At 39.2% G+C, this 14,922-nt stretch overlaps 1 protein-coding gene across 1 annotated transcript in view; it reads left to right on the top strand.

Moving 5' to 3' along the window:
- The window catches only part of adp (adipose), a 177,993-nt gene that overhangs the window by 159,911 nt on the left and 3,160 nt on the right, over positions 1 to 14,922 (top strand). The gene's annotated exons all lie outside the window — the stretch shown is intronic.

Raw genomic sequence — 14,922 nt, 5'->3', positions numbered from 1 at the left:
CGAACCTGCCAAGTTGGGGTCAGAAGGCCAGCACCTCAACCGTCTGAACCACTCAGCCCGACTTGTGAAAACTAGATGAAGTCATATTTATCTTTATCATGTTTAATTTTTTCCCTCCACAAAGATATTTAATTCTCTTTCATGGGCTCCGGAAGTGGGTAGGCCAGTTGTCCCAACCATAATTTTTTTTTTTGGGGGGGGAATGATAGATTATAGCCCTATAGAACTATGATCTTTCTTTCTGTCCTTCTTTCTTTCTTTCTTAATCAGTTTATCCTTCAGGGTTGGTTTTATCTCGGACTCAGCGAGGGATTTCACCTCTACCACTTCAAGGGCAGTGTCCCGGAACACGAGACTTTGAGTATGGTGATGAAACTGATGAGGAGGGCCATTACCTCGCCCAGGCGGCCTCACCTGTTATGCTCAACAGGGGCCTTGTTGGAGGATGGGAGGATCAGAAGGGATAGACAAGGAAGAGGGAAGGAAACGGCCGTGGCCTTAGGTGCCTGGAGGAGAAGTAGGAAAATACGAAAAACCACTTCGAGGATGGCTGAGGTGGGATTCGAAACCGTTCTACTCAGTTGACCTCCCGAGGCTGAGTAGACCCCGTTCCAGCCCTCGTACTATTTGTTTTCAACTTTCATGGCAGAGCCGGGAATCGAAACCGGGCCTCCGGGTGTGGCACACATTAACCACTACAACACAAAAGCGGACTAGTACTATAATGCTACCTATATGTTTATGTTAGTGCTGAAATCCGATTTCTTACTTTACTAATGCTGAAAGCCCGAAAATGTAATGTTATTCTTTAATAGGGGAATCAGTCTAGAAGGAAATGTTGAAAGTGATGTGATATCTATCCAGGTTCGTTGTTATCCTAATACTATGGGTTACAGTACATTGCACGTATATAAAAGACGCCACTTACAAACTTGCTTGTTATCCGCGAATTTCTGCGGCCACAAAAGTCACATTTTTCAAGAATGATGACATCTACACATGGTAGATTGTCTGACTGTGCTGTTTTGAACGTTTCTTCTTCCATTTCGAAGTTATTCGTGATCATGAATAATAAACAAACGGTTTTAGCAACGGCTGATGCACAACGGCTGGTAGAGCTCCATGCGGTACTGGATCGTGACGTCACAGCGCGCCGCTTACGTCAGAGGCCGTTTCACTCGCCTTGCGGAAAGGCACTATTAAATATTTTTTTAATGGTAGAAAACAAGGTAACATACCACAATGTAATACGTTTACGTACTATTTCATTGGTGTACTTTTCAAAAAAAATATTTTTGAAAATGATGCATGTTCCCAATTGAAAACTGCCTTCATTAAACACCGTTTGGCGTCCTCTCTGGAATAAGGTTTCATCATAAATGTATCTAAAGCGAAGGCTTCGTCGCCTACAATAACATATGGGGCTATTGCATCACTACCTGGTAAGGCACTTTCTTCACGGATATTGAACTGCCTGGCCGCAATCTTCTTTCCCATGGCAGATTTCTTGAAAATGCCACTGTCGCCTTCTCTTGCATAGGAACCTATATCCACTGCTATAAATTTGTAATCTGCACTTACAAGAGCCAGAAGAACAATGGAAAAATATTGTTTATAATTGAAGAATAGCGACTGGCTGTTATTGGGACACTTAATACGAACATGCTTACCATCAAGTGCGGCTATGCAATTTGGAAAGTCCCACTGATACCAGAAATCGTCTGCTGTACGTTTGAAGTCTCTCGCTGTCAGATTAGGCATGAACATTGGAATGAGTTTTGTACTCATTATCGGTAATGTTTCCTTCACGATGACGCTGACATAGGATGGTGAAATGCGATATGCAAATGCCAGTGATTTGAAGGACTCTCCCGTTGCCATAAACCTAAAACAAATTCAATTAATTTACTGTGTGTACAGTAGCTTATGTATAATTTAGGAGTACATAATTACATTTAAATCAGATCCATTAATTTCTTTTTCTTTTAATTTTAGATAATGAATGCAAGAAACGTTGGAAGTCTCTGAGGGACTCTTATTTCAGATGTAAAAATAAAGAAAAGAAGGTAACGGGCTCAGCAGCTAGCAAAGTACCAAAATGGCATCTTTACGACCGACTGACATTTTTAAATGCGGTACAAAGAGAGCGAATAAGCATTTCTAACATACATGAGCCATCACAAGAGAGCAGTAATGACGTGACACCATCCCTCGGTTCAGAAATACCCACGCAGTGTGTTTCAGACACCCAAATACCGAGTACTGAAGACCAACCTATACCGAGCATTTCCAGTGAAATAACAAATACATGCAGATATCTCAAAAGGAAAACAAACAGTGACGATGGTCAACACAGTGAACTCATCAAGCTCATGAAAAGAAGGGAGGAGCAGCGGCAGAAAGAAATGGAGAACTTGAATTCCACAAGATACAGCTCTCCGATAGAAAGTTTCGGGGAACATGTTAAAGCAGTGTTAAGTACTCTTTCTCCAACATCGATAATACAGGCAAAAACTGAAATATTTAATATTTTAACGAAGTTTGAACTTCAGCATGCCGGAATAAACTCTCAGTCAACATCAGTCTCCGAGGATTTTATGCAACTCTCCTCCTCAGAGCACAACATCGTCACAGGCAACAATACCTACCATGAATCTGTGCCTGTACACCTTCATGCTAATACGGACAAAGATTCTCAGGCTCCAAATGTCCATATTAATAACAGCTATTGGAGTTATACACTTAGTGATGATATGTCGTAAAAATTTTATCTCTTGTTTACTATTTCGAAATACCTAATCATTGAAATTGTACACTCTTTTGGTTATTAAATCAATGTGGATACATGTGATATAAAATGGAATGTAGTTACAGAGACAAATGCAATAAAATGTGAATTTCATTCTTACTTGATTATTACAACTTTAGAGACATTCACACTTATTTTCAACTGTTTTCCTGAACGGAATAACTATTACTTACCGCAGGGTTAGGAAAAGTTTTTGTTGGGCATTGATGCACTTCCGCTGTGTAGAAGGCTTCAAATCCTCAGCAACCAACGTCAATATCATCTCGAATTGGTCGTAGTTGAGTCTGCAGTATTGTCTAAACAGATCTTCATCTCTTTTTAGATGTCTTTCAATCAATATTTTAAAGCACCCTTCATCCTCTCGGTTTTTGTACATATCGTTTGTCACTTTTCTTTTCCTTTTGCGGAGCAATAAAGCTAGAAGCATCAAGTTGTCATCGTCTTCTTCTTCCTGCAATAGTCTTCTTTTTGTTTGCATTTCGAACATGATTTGTGTACTGAACGGGTGAATCACACCAACTGCACTGCCGAGGAAGAGAGGAACGAATACACCACAACTGCTCAGGCGGCGCCGCCAGTGTCGGGCCGCCTCTGGCAGCGGCAGTGCGCGGCCACGGCGGTGATGTTCCAAATCGTACCTTACGCTATTTAAAAAACAAACAACACAAAACAACACAAAAAATAAAAGTACTCACATATATCATGCCCAGTAGATGTTGAAAATGCCTCCCTTCGTTGCTCAAGCATTTCTGGCACCTCCATAGGAAATTGTTCATTACCCTCTGCAGTTCCTTTTGAGCAATGGTAGATTTCTTGATGAATGTTATTTCTAAATTTATATAAAGTGTGTGGATATGTTTTGTACACTTTCTTTTTCATTGCCCCCCCAGAGATAAAAATTGTAAGGGGTTAAATCAGGGACCGAGGAGGCTATATATTGTTAGTGATAACTCGGTCTTCAAACACTGCATGGATTTCCTGTAAGGAGAAGTGGACTGTATGTGCCGTCATAGAGTCTTGCTGGAAAAACTCTACACGTCTTTCCCTCTCAGTTAATTCTCAAAAAAACTCCCGCAAAATGGTTTGCACGTACCTATAAATATTGATAGTTTCCAAAAAAGAAAATTGGGCCTGTTATTCTCTCGCTGCTGATAGCGCACCACACTCCAATTTTTGCATCATGCAGGGGTGATTGGTGAAGCTGATTAGGCTTTTCAGTACTCCAATAACAATTATTTTGTGTATATTAATTGCGACAGTCTCACAACCTCCCCAAATTGCCCAGACTGCCAGCATAAATAATCCTGACCTTACAAGAAGTAAGGGCAGAAGCAAACAACAAGTGGAAGCGAATGTCACCTTAAAAATGCACAACAACACGAAATAAACAGAAGTTACCTACCCTACACTGTGCAGGCGACCACAAACCGTGGAAGAAAAATTAAATGCGTCACTGTATGGAATTTTAGGTAATCAACAAGAAAGACAACACCATGTTTCTTTTATAAATAATTAGGCAATTTTTAATTTTAAAAAATAGTAGAACAATTAAATACTGGACACCTTCAAGAGACAAAGAAAAATAATAATATCAAGCAAACTAACAAATCTTTTCTACTGATTGGTCGATCCTAACTTACTAAATGAAGTTAATCTTGATTAATAAAACTTAAGAAACACATTGCTTACAAACACGGTGCCTTTTTTTTCAATTTAATTCAGTCTTAATATAAAATTAGCTATACCATTCACTTGAAATTCTGTAATAAATGATAGTTTTATACCCTTGAAGAATTTGTTTTAAAAAAATTTAAAACCTTAGGTAGACTGCTATGCGAGGAGTTCTCACAATCTCACAAGGAAAATAAACACACGTTCCCCAGTAGAATGAAATAATATAATCAAATTATACAGAAGGAATTAAAACATAGAATAGTTGATCAATATCCAGAAGTGCAATAATGAATTTGATTGTTACAACGCAATCAAACACAAATTACTTTCAGGTAATTAAATAAGCATGATCTTCAACCAGCATAAAACCGATTACCACTCCAAATTAATAATCATCACCATGACAACAACAAACACACCCCCCTCGAAATAGCTGGGCCAATCCCAAAGCAGAAGCGCAACAATTCAAACAAGATAGAGACAAAAGAAAATCAGAAAAGCAAGTCCCCAAAAAATAAAAGGAAAAGGCAAATTAAATTAATAAAACAGTATCAAATAAGAGAGGGAATGAATCTTCCAACACTGAAATCTTGTGAAAACTGCCTCGCTTAATAACCCTCCATTTACCAATATTAAGCCCTACTAAACAGGGCTAGACGATTTACCAATATTTTATTAATAATTTGGTTAGGATACCAGTTTTGAACTAGTTGCCAAACAATTAATTTTCACCATGGGAACATAATTTCATTACACCCCCAAAAATATGAAACACAAGCTCTGAGAACGTATTATACATAGATTTATAATTCCCGAATATCACACAGACAGCACAATTCAGATGGTTGATAAAACTTCGTTGAAATACAAGTAGATGTATAACGGAGGTGCTCCCAAAACAAAATCAGATTGGTCAAAACTTACAGTCTTGGAGATGTAGCAGGAATACCAAGGCACATGCCATGACTTACAACGACGAGACTTGAAGACAGTCACTTAAATAAAAATGTTGATGAAGATGTTTCAGTATAAACAAAATTGAAAAATGTCCTGGGGTGTTAACCCCAGCGTATCAATGAACTCAGCCCGGTTCCATTGGATGAGACGGATTCACGGCGTGGCATGAATACAGTACGCGTCCAGCGTCCATGATTGCAGCAGACAGACTCGCTGCTTGCACCAGCACAACGAGCCTCGGGCACTTTCACCAGGAAAAGCCGCACAAGCTGGCTGCGCAGTAAGTTAGAGTAAAGGCAGACAAGTTCAGGCCCACTACAGGAGGGAGCAGCACCAGCCAGAGGCCTCCAGCCAAAGATATTCATTCTCGTCTAAACATAGGTTAAGTTCAAGTGAGTTGAACCACGTTCTCAGACGCAGAAAATATGAACAGTTCGTGACTTCAAATCACATTTAAAATAAAATTAGTCCACACCTTGGCGAAAGGATTCAGTGTACAAATTTCTGCAGAAATAAAACGCAGTTCAAAAACTGTCTATGCAGGGTGCTTATTTACATTCATTCCATGTTAAATATACCCAATAATAGTTAAGTTCTTGAAACTCAAAGAATTTGGCGGTGTTGTAGTCTTTTCAGAGGAATCTGTCCTATAATCGATAATGCATGTTATATTTGACTTGATCTTGGGGAGCTATCAATATTAATGGGGCTTATGGAAGAATGAAAGTAGAACTGGCTGAATCAGCAAAGATGATGGCGTCGATGACCTTCGATGTTAGGCCCCTTAAAACACCAAGCAGCAAAGAGGATGCATCTGGATGTGCTAGGAGTAAGTGATATTCGGGTAAAGGGAGATAAGGAAGGGAAGAGATAGGAGATTATCAAGTGTACTTGACGGGTGTTAGAAAGGGAAGGGCAGAGTCTGGGGTAGGGCTCTTTATCAGGAATACCATTGCACGCAACATAGTTTCTGTTAGTCACGTAAATGAGCGAATGATGTGGGTAGATTTGTCAGTTGGAGGAATTAGGACTAGAATTGTGTCCGTGTATTCACCATGTGAGGGTGCAGATGAGGATGAAGTTGACAAGTTTTATGAAGCATTGAGTGACATCATGGTTAGGGTCAACAGCAAGGATAGAATAGTGCTAATGGGCGATTTCAGTGCGAGAGTTGGAAATAGAACTGAAGGATATGAAAGGGTGATTGGTAAATGTGGGGAAGATATGGAAGCTAATGGGAATGGGAAGCGTTTGCTAGACTTCTGTGCTAGTATGGGTTTTGTTGTTACGAATACATTCTTCAAGCATAAGGCTATTCACTGCTACACATGCGAGACTAGGGGTACCAGATCCATAACAGACTATATCTTAACAGACTTCGAAATCAGGAAATCTGTCAGGAATGTACGAGTTTTCCGCAGATTTTTCGATGATACTGACCCCTATCTGATCTGTAGTGAACTAAGTATCTCTAGGCTTAGGGTAGAGAAAGTGAAATCTGTCTGCAAACGAATAAGGGTAGAAAATCTCCAGGATGAGGAAATTAGACAGAAGTACATGGATATGATTAGTGAGAAGTTTCGAACAGTAGACAGTAAGCAGGTTCAGGATATAGAAAGAGAGTGGGTGGCATACAGGGATGCTGTAGTAGAAACAGAAAGGGAATGCCTAGGAACAACTGTGTGTAAAGATGGGAAAAGGCGAACATCTTGGTGGAATGATGAAGTGAGAGCAGCTTGTAAACGTAAAAAGAAGGCTTGTCAGAAATGGCTCCAAACAAGGGCCGAGGCAGACAGGGATTTGTACTTAGATGAAAGAAACAGAGCAAAACAAATCGTTGTTGAATCCAAAAAGAATTCATGGGAAGATTTTGGTAACAACCTGGAAAGGCTAGGTCAAGCAGCAGGGAAACCTTTTTGGACAGTAATAAAGAATCTTAGAAAGGGAGGGAAAAAGGAATTGAACAGTGTTTTGAGTAATTCAGGTGAACTCATAATAGATCCCAGGGAATCACTGGATAGGTGGAGGGAATATTTTGAACATCTTCTCATTGTAAAAGGAAATCGTCCTGGTGGTGTTGCGAACAGCCAAGCTCATGGGGAGGAGGAAAATTATGTCGGTGAAATTATGCTTGAAGAAGTGGAAAGGATGGTAAATAAACTCCATTGTCATAAGGCAGCAGGAATAGATGAAATTAGACCTGAAATGGTGAAGTATAGTGGGAAGGCAGGGATGAGTAGTAAGATTAGCATAGAGTGTTGGTAAGGTACCTTCATATTGGACAAAAGCAGTAATTGCACCTATCTATAAGCAAGGGAACAGGAAGGATTGCAACAACTATCGAGGTATCTCATTGATTAATATACCAGGCAAAGTATTCACTGGCATCTCGGAAGGGAGGGTGCGATCAGTCGTTGAGTGGGAGTTGGATGAAACTCAGTGTGGTTTCAGATCTTCAGTATGCGCCAGGTAATTGAAAAACGCTACGAGAGGAATAGGCAGTTGTGTTTATGTTTCGTAGATCTAGAGAAAGCATATGACAGGGTACCGAGGGAAAAGATGTTTGCCATACTGGGCGACTATGGAATTAAAGGTAGATTATTAAAATCAATCAAAGGTATTTAGGTTGACAATTGGGCTTCAGTGAGAATTGATGGTAGAATGAGTTCTTGGTTCAGGGTACTTACAGGGGTTAGACAAGGCTGTAATCTTTCACATTTGCTGTTCGTAGTTTACATAGATCATCTGCTGAAAGGTATAAAATGGCAGGGAGGGATTCAGTTAGGTGGAAACGTGATAAGCAGTCTGGCCTATGCTGACGACTTGGTCTTAATGGCAGATTGTGCCGAAAGCCTGCAGTCTAATATCTTGGAACTTGAAAACAGGTGCAATGAGTATGGTATGAAAATTAGCCTGTCGAAGACTAAATTGATTACAAGTAATATTATTCTTGTTTTAATGTTCAAGACTAAATTGATGTCAGTAGGTAAGAAATTCAACAGAATTGAATGTCAGATTGGTGATACAAAGCTAGAACAGGTCAATAATTTCAAGTATTTAGGTTGTGTGTTCTCCCAAGATGGTAATATAGTAAGTGAGATTGAATCAAGGTGTCGTAAAGCTAATGCAGTGAGCTCGTAGTTGCGATTAACAGTATTCTGTAAGAAGGAAGTCAGCTCCCAGACAAAACTATCTTTACATCAGTCTGTTTCCAGACCAACTTTGCTTTATGGGAGCGAAAGCTGGATGGACTCAGGATATCTTATTCATAAGTTAGAAGTAACAGACATGAAAGTAGCAAGAATGATTGCTGCTACAAACAGGTGGGAACAATGGCAGGATGGTACTCGGAATGAGGAGATAAAGGCTAATTTTTGAATGAACTCAGTGGATGAAGCTGTACGCATAAACCGGCTTCGATGGTGGGGTCATGTGAGGCGAATGGAGCAGGATAGGTTACCTAGGAGAATAATGGACTCTGCTATTGAGGGTAAAAGAAGTAGAGGTAGACCAAGACGACAATGGTTAGACTCGATTTCTAACGATGTAAAGATAAGAGGTATAGAACTAAATGAGGCCACAACACTAGTTGCAAATCGAGGATTGTGGCGACGTTTAGTAAATTCACAGAGGCTTGCAGACTGAACGCTGAAAGGCACAACAGTCTATAATAATAATAATGTATGTATGTATGAATTGTTTTTAGTTTGTATACCGCTGTTATAAGATTTTTTAAATGATAATTTTCTCTAACTCTTATTAGAAACCCACACTTTGTCTGAAAAGAACATTAGATTAGGGTCAATTTTTCCATCATGTATCGCATTCATAACCCATTCACAAAATTGCACTCATAATGCAGGGTCACCTGGTTTAAGTTCTTGCACTGCAGTAATTCTATACAGCTTTAACCTCAGTAACTTTGTACCCGTTCAAACAGAACCATTGGAAATTTCTATTTCCTGAGCAAGTCTTTGAAGTTATTTTGTAGGAGACCTTTCCGGAGCGTTACCAATGTTACCTGCAGTTTCTTGTGTGAGTACTGTACGTGGTTTATTACATTTGTTATCAAGACTTCCCGTCTTAAGTAATTTATTTATTTATTTATGAATCAAAGTCCAACCTGGAACTTGAACATCGGGAAACTTCTCTTGAAATAATCTCCTTATGGCCCTCGCACTTTCTGTACGGACAATGAATCATAAGTGAATACTCTGGGGAACAGAATACCGATACCCAACTTTAGCCACCTGAGGCATTTCACTGAATTCACACACTGTACTAATGTCACCAGCAAAATACGTGCCATATTTGCAGACATTCAACAAAGGAGTGAAACCTAGCATAGTAGTGCGGCCTTGAGTACATCCAACACTGTATTTCGTCACCGGCAGACTCACTCATTCAGGATTTCCCACGTACAGGATGGAGCAGTTCTGCTTTATTCTGCTCACCCGGTATGTCTCCTAATGGAGTGAACACCACTTATACACCAATGCAGTAAAGGCTGAAAGAGATTATATGCTTACAGTGACAATAATCAGTATAATTTTGATGGATCCAGCTTCATAATAAATGTAAGAAATTTATTTTAACTTCAGCCTATTCAATACAGTACAAGATGTTAATGCGTTAGTGAAACATCATTAAAATAGTTGAGACATGTTTCGTCCCTTTTGTGGGGCATCGTCAGTCATATCAGTACCTCAGAGTTCTACCAGACATCTGGTTGGAAAATTGTAAAACATGTTGCATGAGTGAATACATTAAAAAAACTTTACAATATCTTATCATTAATAAAATATCAAATTGATCAAAAATATATTGCACTAGTGAACATCCTTGAATTTTAGCTTAAACTAGGCTGTCATATGTGTGGTAAATGACAATAGTGATAGTCTAAAATCTTATGCGATGCTAAAGTTCGAAGACAGTTTAAAATTTATATACAAATATTGGGAATGAATGCAGAATACATATAATTACAAATACTGTACACATATTTTACATGTGAAATGATGTGGAAAAGCATTCCAAATTTGTGCTAATTTTACTTAAATTTGATCTTAATATTACGTTCATGATGTGGTCTAATGGAATTACATCGAGATGTGAAAGTTTGTATGTGATTTATGACCAGCTCATGTGAAAACATTGCCTGTGAGTTGTAACCACTATATGAGCGACACCATGCGTCTGCGTTGCCTGTGATTAGTACCCACTATGTGAGGAACACCACGGGAATACCGGCACCAGTGACTAGTACACCTAGGTGAGGAACCTCATCGGTTTGCGTTGGCTGTGAGTGGCGCCATTGTGTGAGAAACACCATAGGTCTGCGTTACCTGTACGAAGTACAATACTTGTGAGTAGTACCATCTTGTGTGGAACACCATGAGTCTTCGCTACTTTTGATTAGTACCCCAACATGACAAATACCATGGTTCTGCTTTACTCTTGACATGTACCATTCTGGGGGGCCTTAGACCTGGATTTTGGACCCCTTTAGACATCAAGCATCCTCGATTCAGGATTGTGCTTTATAAGTGGTCCCTTGGTCAGTAATACTATTATTTATGATCTTTTTTGAGTCAGATCCACTGTTTTTTGTCTGGATTTTTTTGGGGGGTTCATGTCCATCCATTCATTCTTCATGACATTTTTTAAAAATTTTGGTCAGTGGATGATTTTGAACTTTTTGTTGTCATTTCATTTCGTACCATTAGGGGCCGATGACCTCGATGTTAGGCCCCTTTAAATAACAAGCATCATCATCATCATCATCAAGATCGTTGTTGTGAATGAAACTAAACATCTTGACTTCGGGTCTTATGTAATGATAGGGAATTGTCATCATCATCATATCCCTTTATCCAGTTGTAGCCGGGTAGGGGCAAATATGGTTCCTCTCCACTTTCTTCGGTCTTTCCACCACTCCTCCTCCAACATTGTGTCCCAGTCCAGGTTTCTTTCTATAATGCTGCGTTGGATGGTATCCTTCCATCTCAATCGTGGTCGTCCACGGCCTCTCCTTCCTTGGATTTGCATTTCCATCACCTTTTTTGGCATTCTTTCGTCACTCATTCGCTTTATGTGCCCAAACCATCTTAGTCGGCTCTTCTCTATTCTATCGTTCATTTTTTCCACTCCAATTTCTTCCCAGATTTTCTCATTCCTTATTTTGTCTCTTCTACTCTTCTGTATCATACTCCTCAAGAACTTCATTTCGGCTGCCTGTATTTGACTCTCATCCTTCTTTGTCATTGTCCAAGTTTCTGCTCCGTAAGTTGTTATGGGTACGTAATACATCTTGTACATAGTATCCTTTGCTTCCGTTGACACATCTTTGTCCCATAACATGTTTCTTACACTATGATAGAAACAACTTCCAGCTTGAATCCTTATACTAATCTCAGCATCCAGTCGAGCATTCTCCATTAATTCACTCCCCAGGTATTTAAACGTTTCCACTACTTCCAGGGGCTTGTCTGCAGGTCTAATCTGACCTTTCCCTTCTTTCTCCCCTCTAGTCATAACAAGAGTTTTACTCTTTTCTACACTTATTTTCAATCCACATTCTTCGATCTTCCCATTCACCACATTCAACTGTTCTTGAACCTTCCTGTCGTCTTCTCCCCAAATCACAATATCATCTGCAAATAACATCATGTTCATTTCTCTTCCTCCATATGCTGCTTTTGCTGTTCTCATGATGTCATCCATTACTATTGTAACAGGATTAGTGATAGAACACTTCCCTGTCTCAGCCCACTAGTTATTTTGAACCAACTTGTCCTGCCAACTTGTGTTTGCACGCAACTACAACATTTCTTATACAATGCCATGATCATCTTTATTAATCCCTGTCCAATTCCTTTTTGCACCAGACTGTCCCAAACTTTCGTCCTGGGGACACTGTCATATGCCTTTTCAATGTCAATGAATGTCATCACCATATCATTCCCGTACTCCCAATGCTTTTCCATTAGTTGTCTCATAATGAAAATGGGCTCTATTGTTGACCTTCCACTTCTGAAACCAAACTGATTTTCTTGTATCTGATTCTCAACCCTCAACCTTATTCTACTTTCCAGTATCCTTTCCATTATCTTAGCAACATGGGATATTAGAGTAATTCCCCTGTAGTTCTTCAAAACTTTCTTATCACCTTTCTTGAAAATTGGGATGATTATTCCTTTTTGCCAATCCTCAGGGACCTCTTTATTCTCCCAGACATTCCTGAGAACCCGATATGTCCACTGCAGGCCTACAGCTCCAGCTGCCTTTATCATCTCCACTGAAATTTCATCAATTCCAACAGTTTTTCCATTCTTCATCTTTCTTACTGCCATTTCAATTTCATTCATTGTAATTTCTTTATCCATTTCTTCATCAACTAATTGCCTTTCCTGGTCGTCCATTGAATGACTGTCATCCGTTCTTATGTTCAGCAGCTTCTGAAAATACTCTCTCCATCTATTTCTTATTTCTTCTGGCTTTGTTAAAATTATGCCACCTTCATCCTTCACAAATCTGGTGTTTACTTGATCTCTCTTTTTGTTTCTTAAGATACCATACAGTAATTTCTTGCTGCCCTGCGTATCATCTCTCAATTTCTGTGTGAATAAGGCCCAGCTTTTCCTCTTTTCTTCCTCCACTACTTTCTTGGCCAAATTCTTTGCCTCCACATATTTTCTTCTACTTTCTTCAGTCTTAGATGTTTTCCATGCTTTCCATGCCATTTTCTTTTCCTTCCCTTTAATCTTTACTCTATCATTCCACCAGTGTGTTTCTTTGTCTTTCACATTTCCTGATGTTCTACCACACACCTTTTCTGCACATCCAACCAGTGCTTCCTTAAATCTTTTCCATTCCTCTTCAACATTCCCCACCTCTGTCCTGGGTACCAAGGGTATTATTTCCCTTTGAAATTCTTCTTGTATGCTTTTCTCCTTCAACTTCCATACTTTAATTCTTTTCTCTCTTCTTAATTGAGGTTTTTCAATCTTTCCAACTTTCAATTTTCCTATCACAACTCTATGATCTCCACCAAAGGCTTCTTCAGGCATGGCTGTTACATCTACAAGGTTCTTCCTGTGTTCTTTCTCTATGATTATATAATCAATCATGGTCTTTGTTCGTCTGTCTCCCCAACCATACCTTGTAATCTTCTGACTGTTCTTCTTCCTAAACCAGGCGTTGATAGGGAATTGTAAAGAGTACAATCTTAGGCGTTTCTTAGCTGTAGGCTGCTGCTTAATTGAGAAGGAACATCCTAGACACTTAATACAGTCTTGTATGAATATCATTCCCATTGATGTGTTGCTTGGCCTTTGGGAGGGATCTTAAGATTATCTGTAATGAAGTAAAAATGAAATTTTAATTGTCAGTTTAGAGCACGCGTTGGGACAAAACGTATTAAACTAACACCTTTTAACTGTAAAATGACTTACTTGTTCAATTCATACTAGGTGGACCCATCTGTTCCGGCAGCACCTGTCTTACTAACATTTCTACTCCTGGTGTTAAATCGCTGCGGTAATGGAGGGGCGGGGCATGGAGGGAGAGTGAGGGTAGGCTGGTCTATGGGCGTATGTGCTATTGCTGGAGGGGAGTTTCTAGAAGCGGTATGGGCTGGCTTAACGTTTGGCATGGTGGATGAAGCATTTGAGTGTGGAGATTTCATTAAATGGGGAATTTTGTTCTGATTTGAATTCACGATATTAATTAATTTAGGTGTTAATTCGTACAAAGAATTTTTAATTTCTTGACATCATTAAAATTTCGATTTTTATTATACGTCTGGTCCAAACATATGTGTAGAATTTCCATTTTGTTCATTAATTTCCCTTTACCTATGCTTCTAATTATGGTAAGATCTTTCTCTATGGATGTAAAGTGATGACCCGTTTCTCTCATATGTTGGCTCATTGTGGAAAGTATTGAATAGGTGGTTTTTTTAAATTATCCTTGAGGTTTTATGCCTATGTGGTATGTTTTGAGCTGTCAGTGGTGAGTTGGCGTGGAATGACATAAGTAGAAGAATAAGCTTGAGTGGAACTTTTAAAAGTAGGAAAGATCATAATATGAAGATAATGTTTTACTTTAAGAGGACAGATTGGGGCAAATATTCATTTATATGACGAGGAGTAAGGGAAGTGATTGAAATAAATTATCGAGGGAAATGTTTGATAAATTTCCAAGTTCATTGAAAATATTTAAGAAAAAGTTAGGTGAAAACCTACAACCTGTTTCCCAGTCAGTGACCGGATCAGGGATGTAATGAATGAATCATATATAGGCTATTATTAAGATGGGGTCGCCACTCCCAAAGTGATATATTAATGAATGATAGATGCTACGAAATGAGAATGGAGAGTTTTGCTGGAATGAAAGATGACAGGGAAAACCGGAGTACCCGGAGAAAAACCTGTCCCACCTCCGCTTTGTCCAGCACAAATCTCGCATGGAATGACCGGAAT

This window comes from Anabrus simplex, chromosome 1, assembly GCF_040414725.1.
Source record: "Anabrus simplex isolate iqAnaSimp1 chromosome 1, ASM4041472v1, whole genome shotgun sequence".
NCBI classification, from domain to species: domain Eukaryota; kingdom Metazoa; phylum Arthropoda; class Insecta; order Orthoptera; family Tettigoniidae; genus Anabrus; species Anabrus simplex.
The sequence above is the reverse complement of the archived record's forward strand: the minus strand, read 5'-3'. Positions and strand labels throughout refer to the sequence as shown.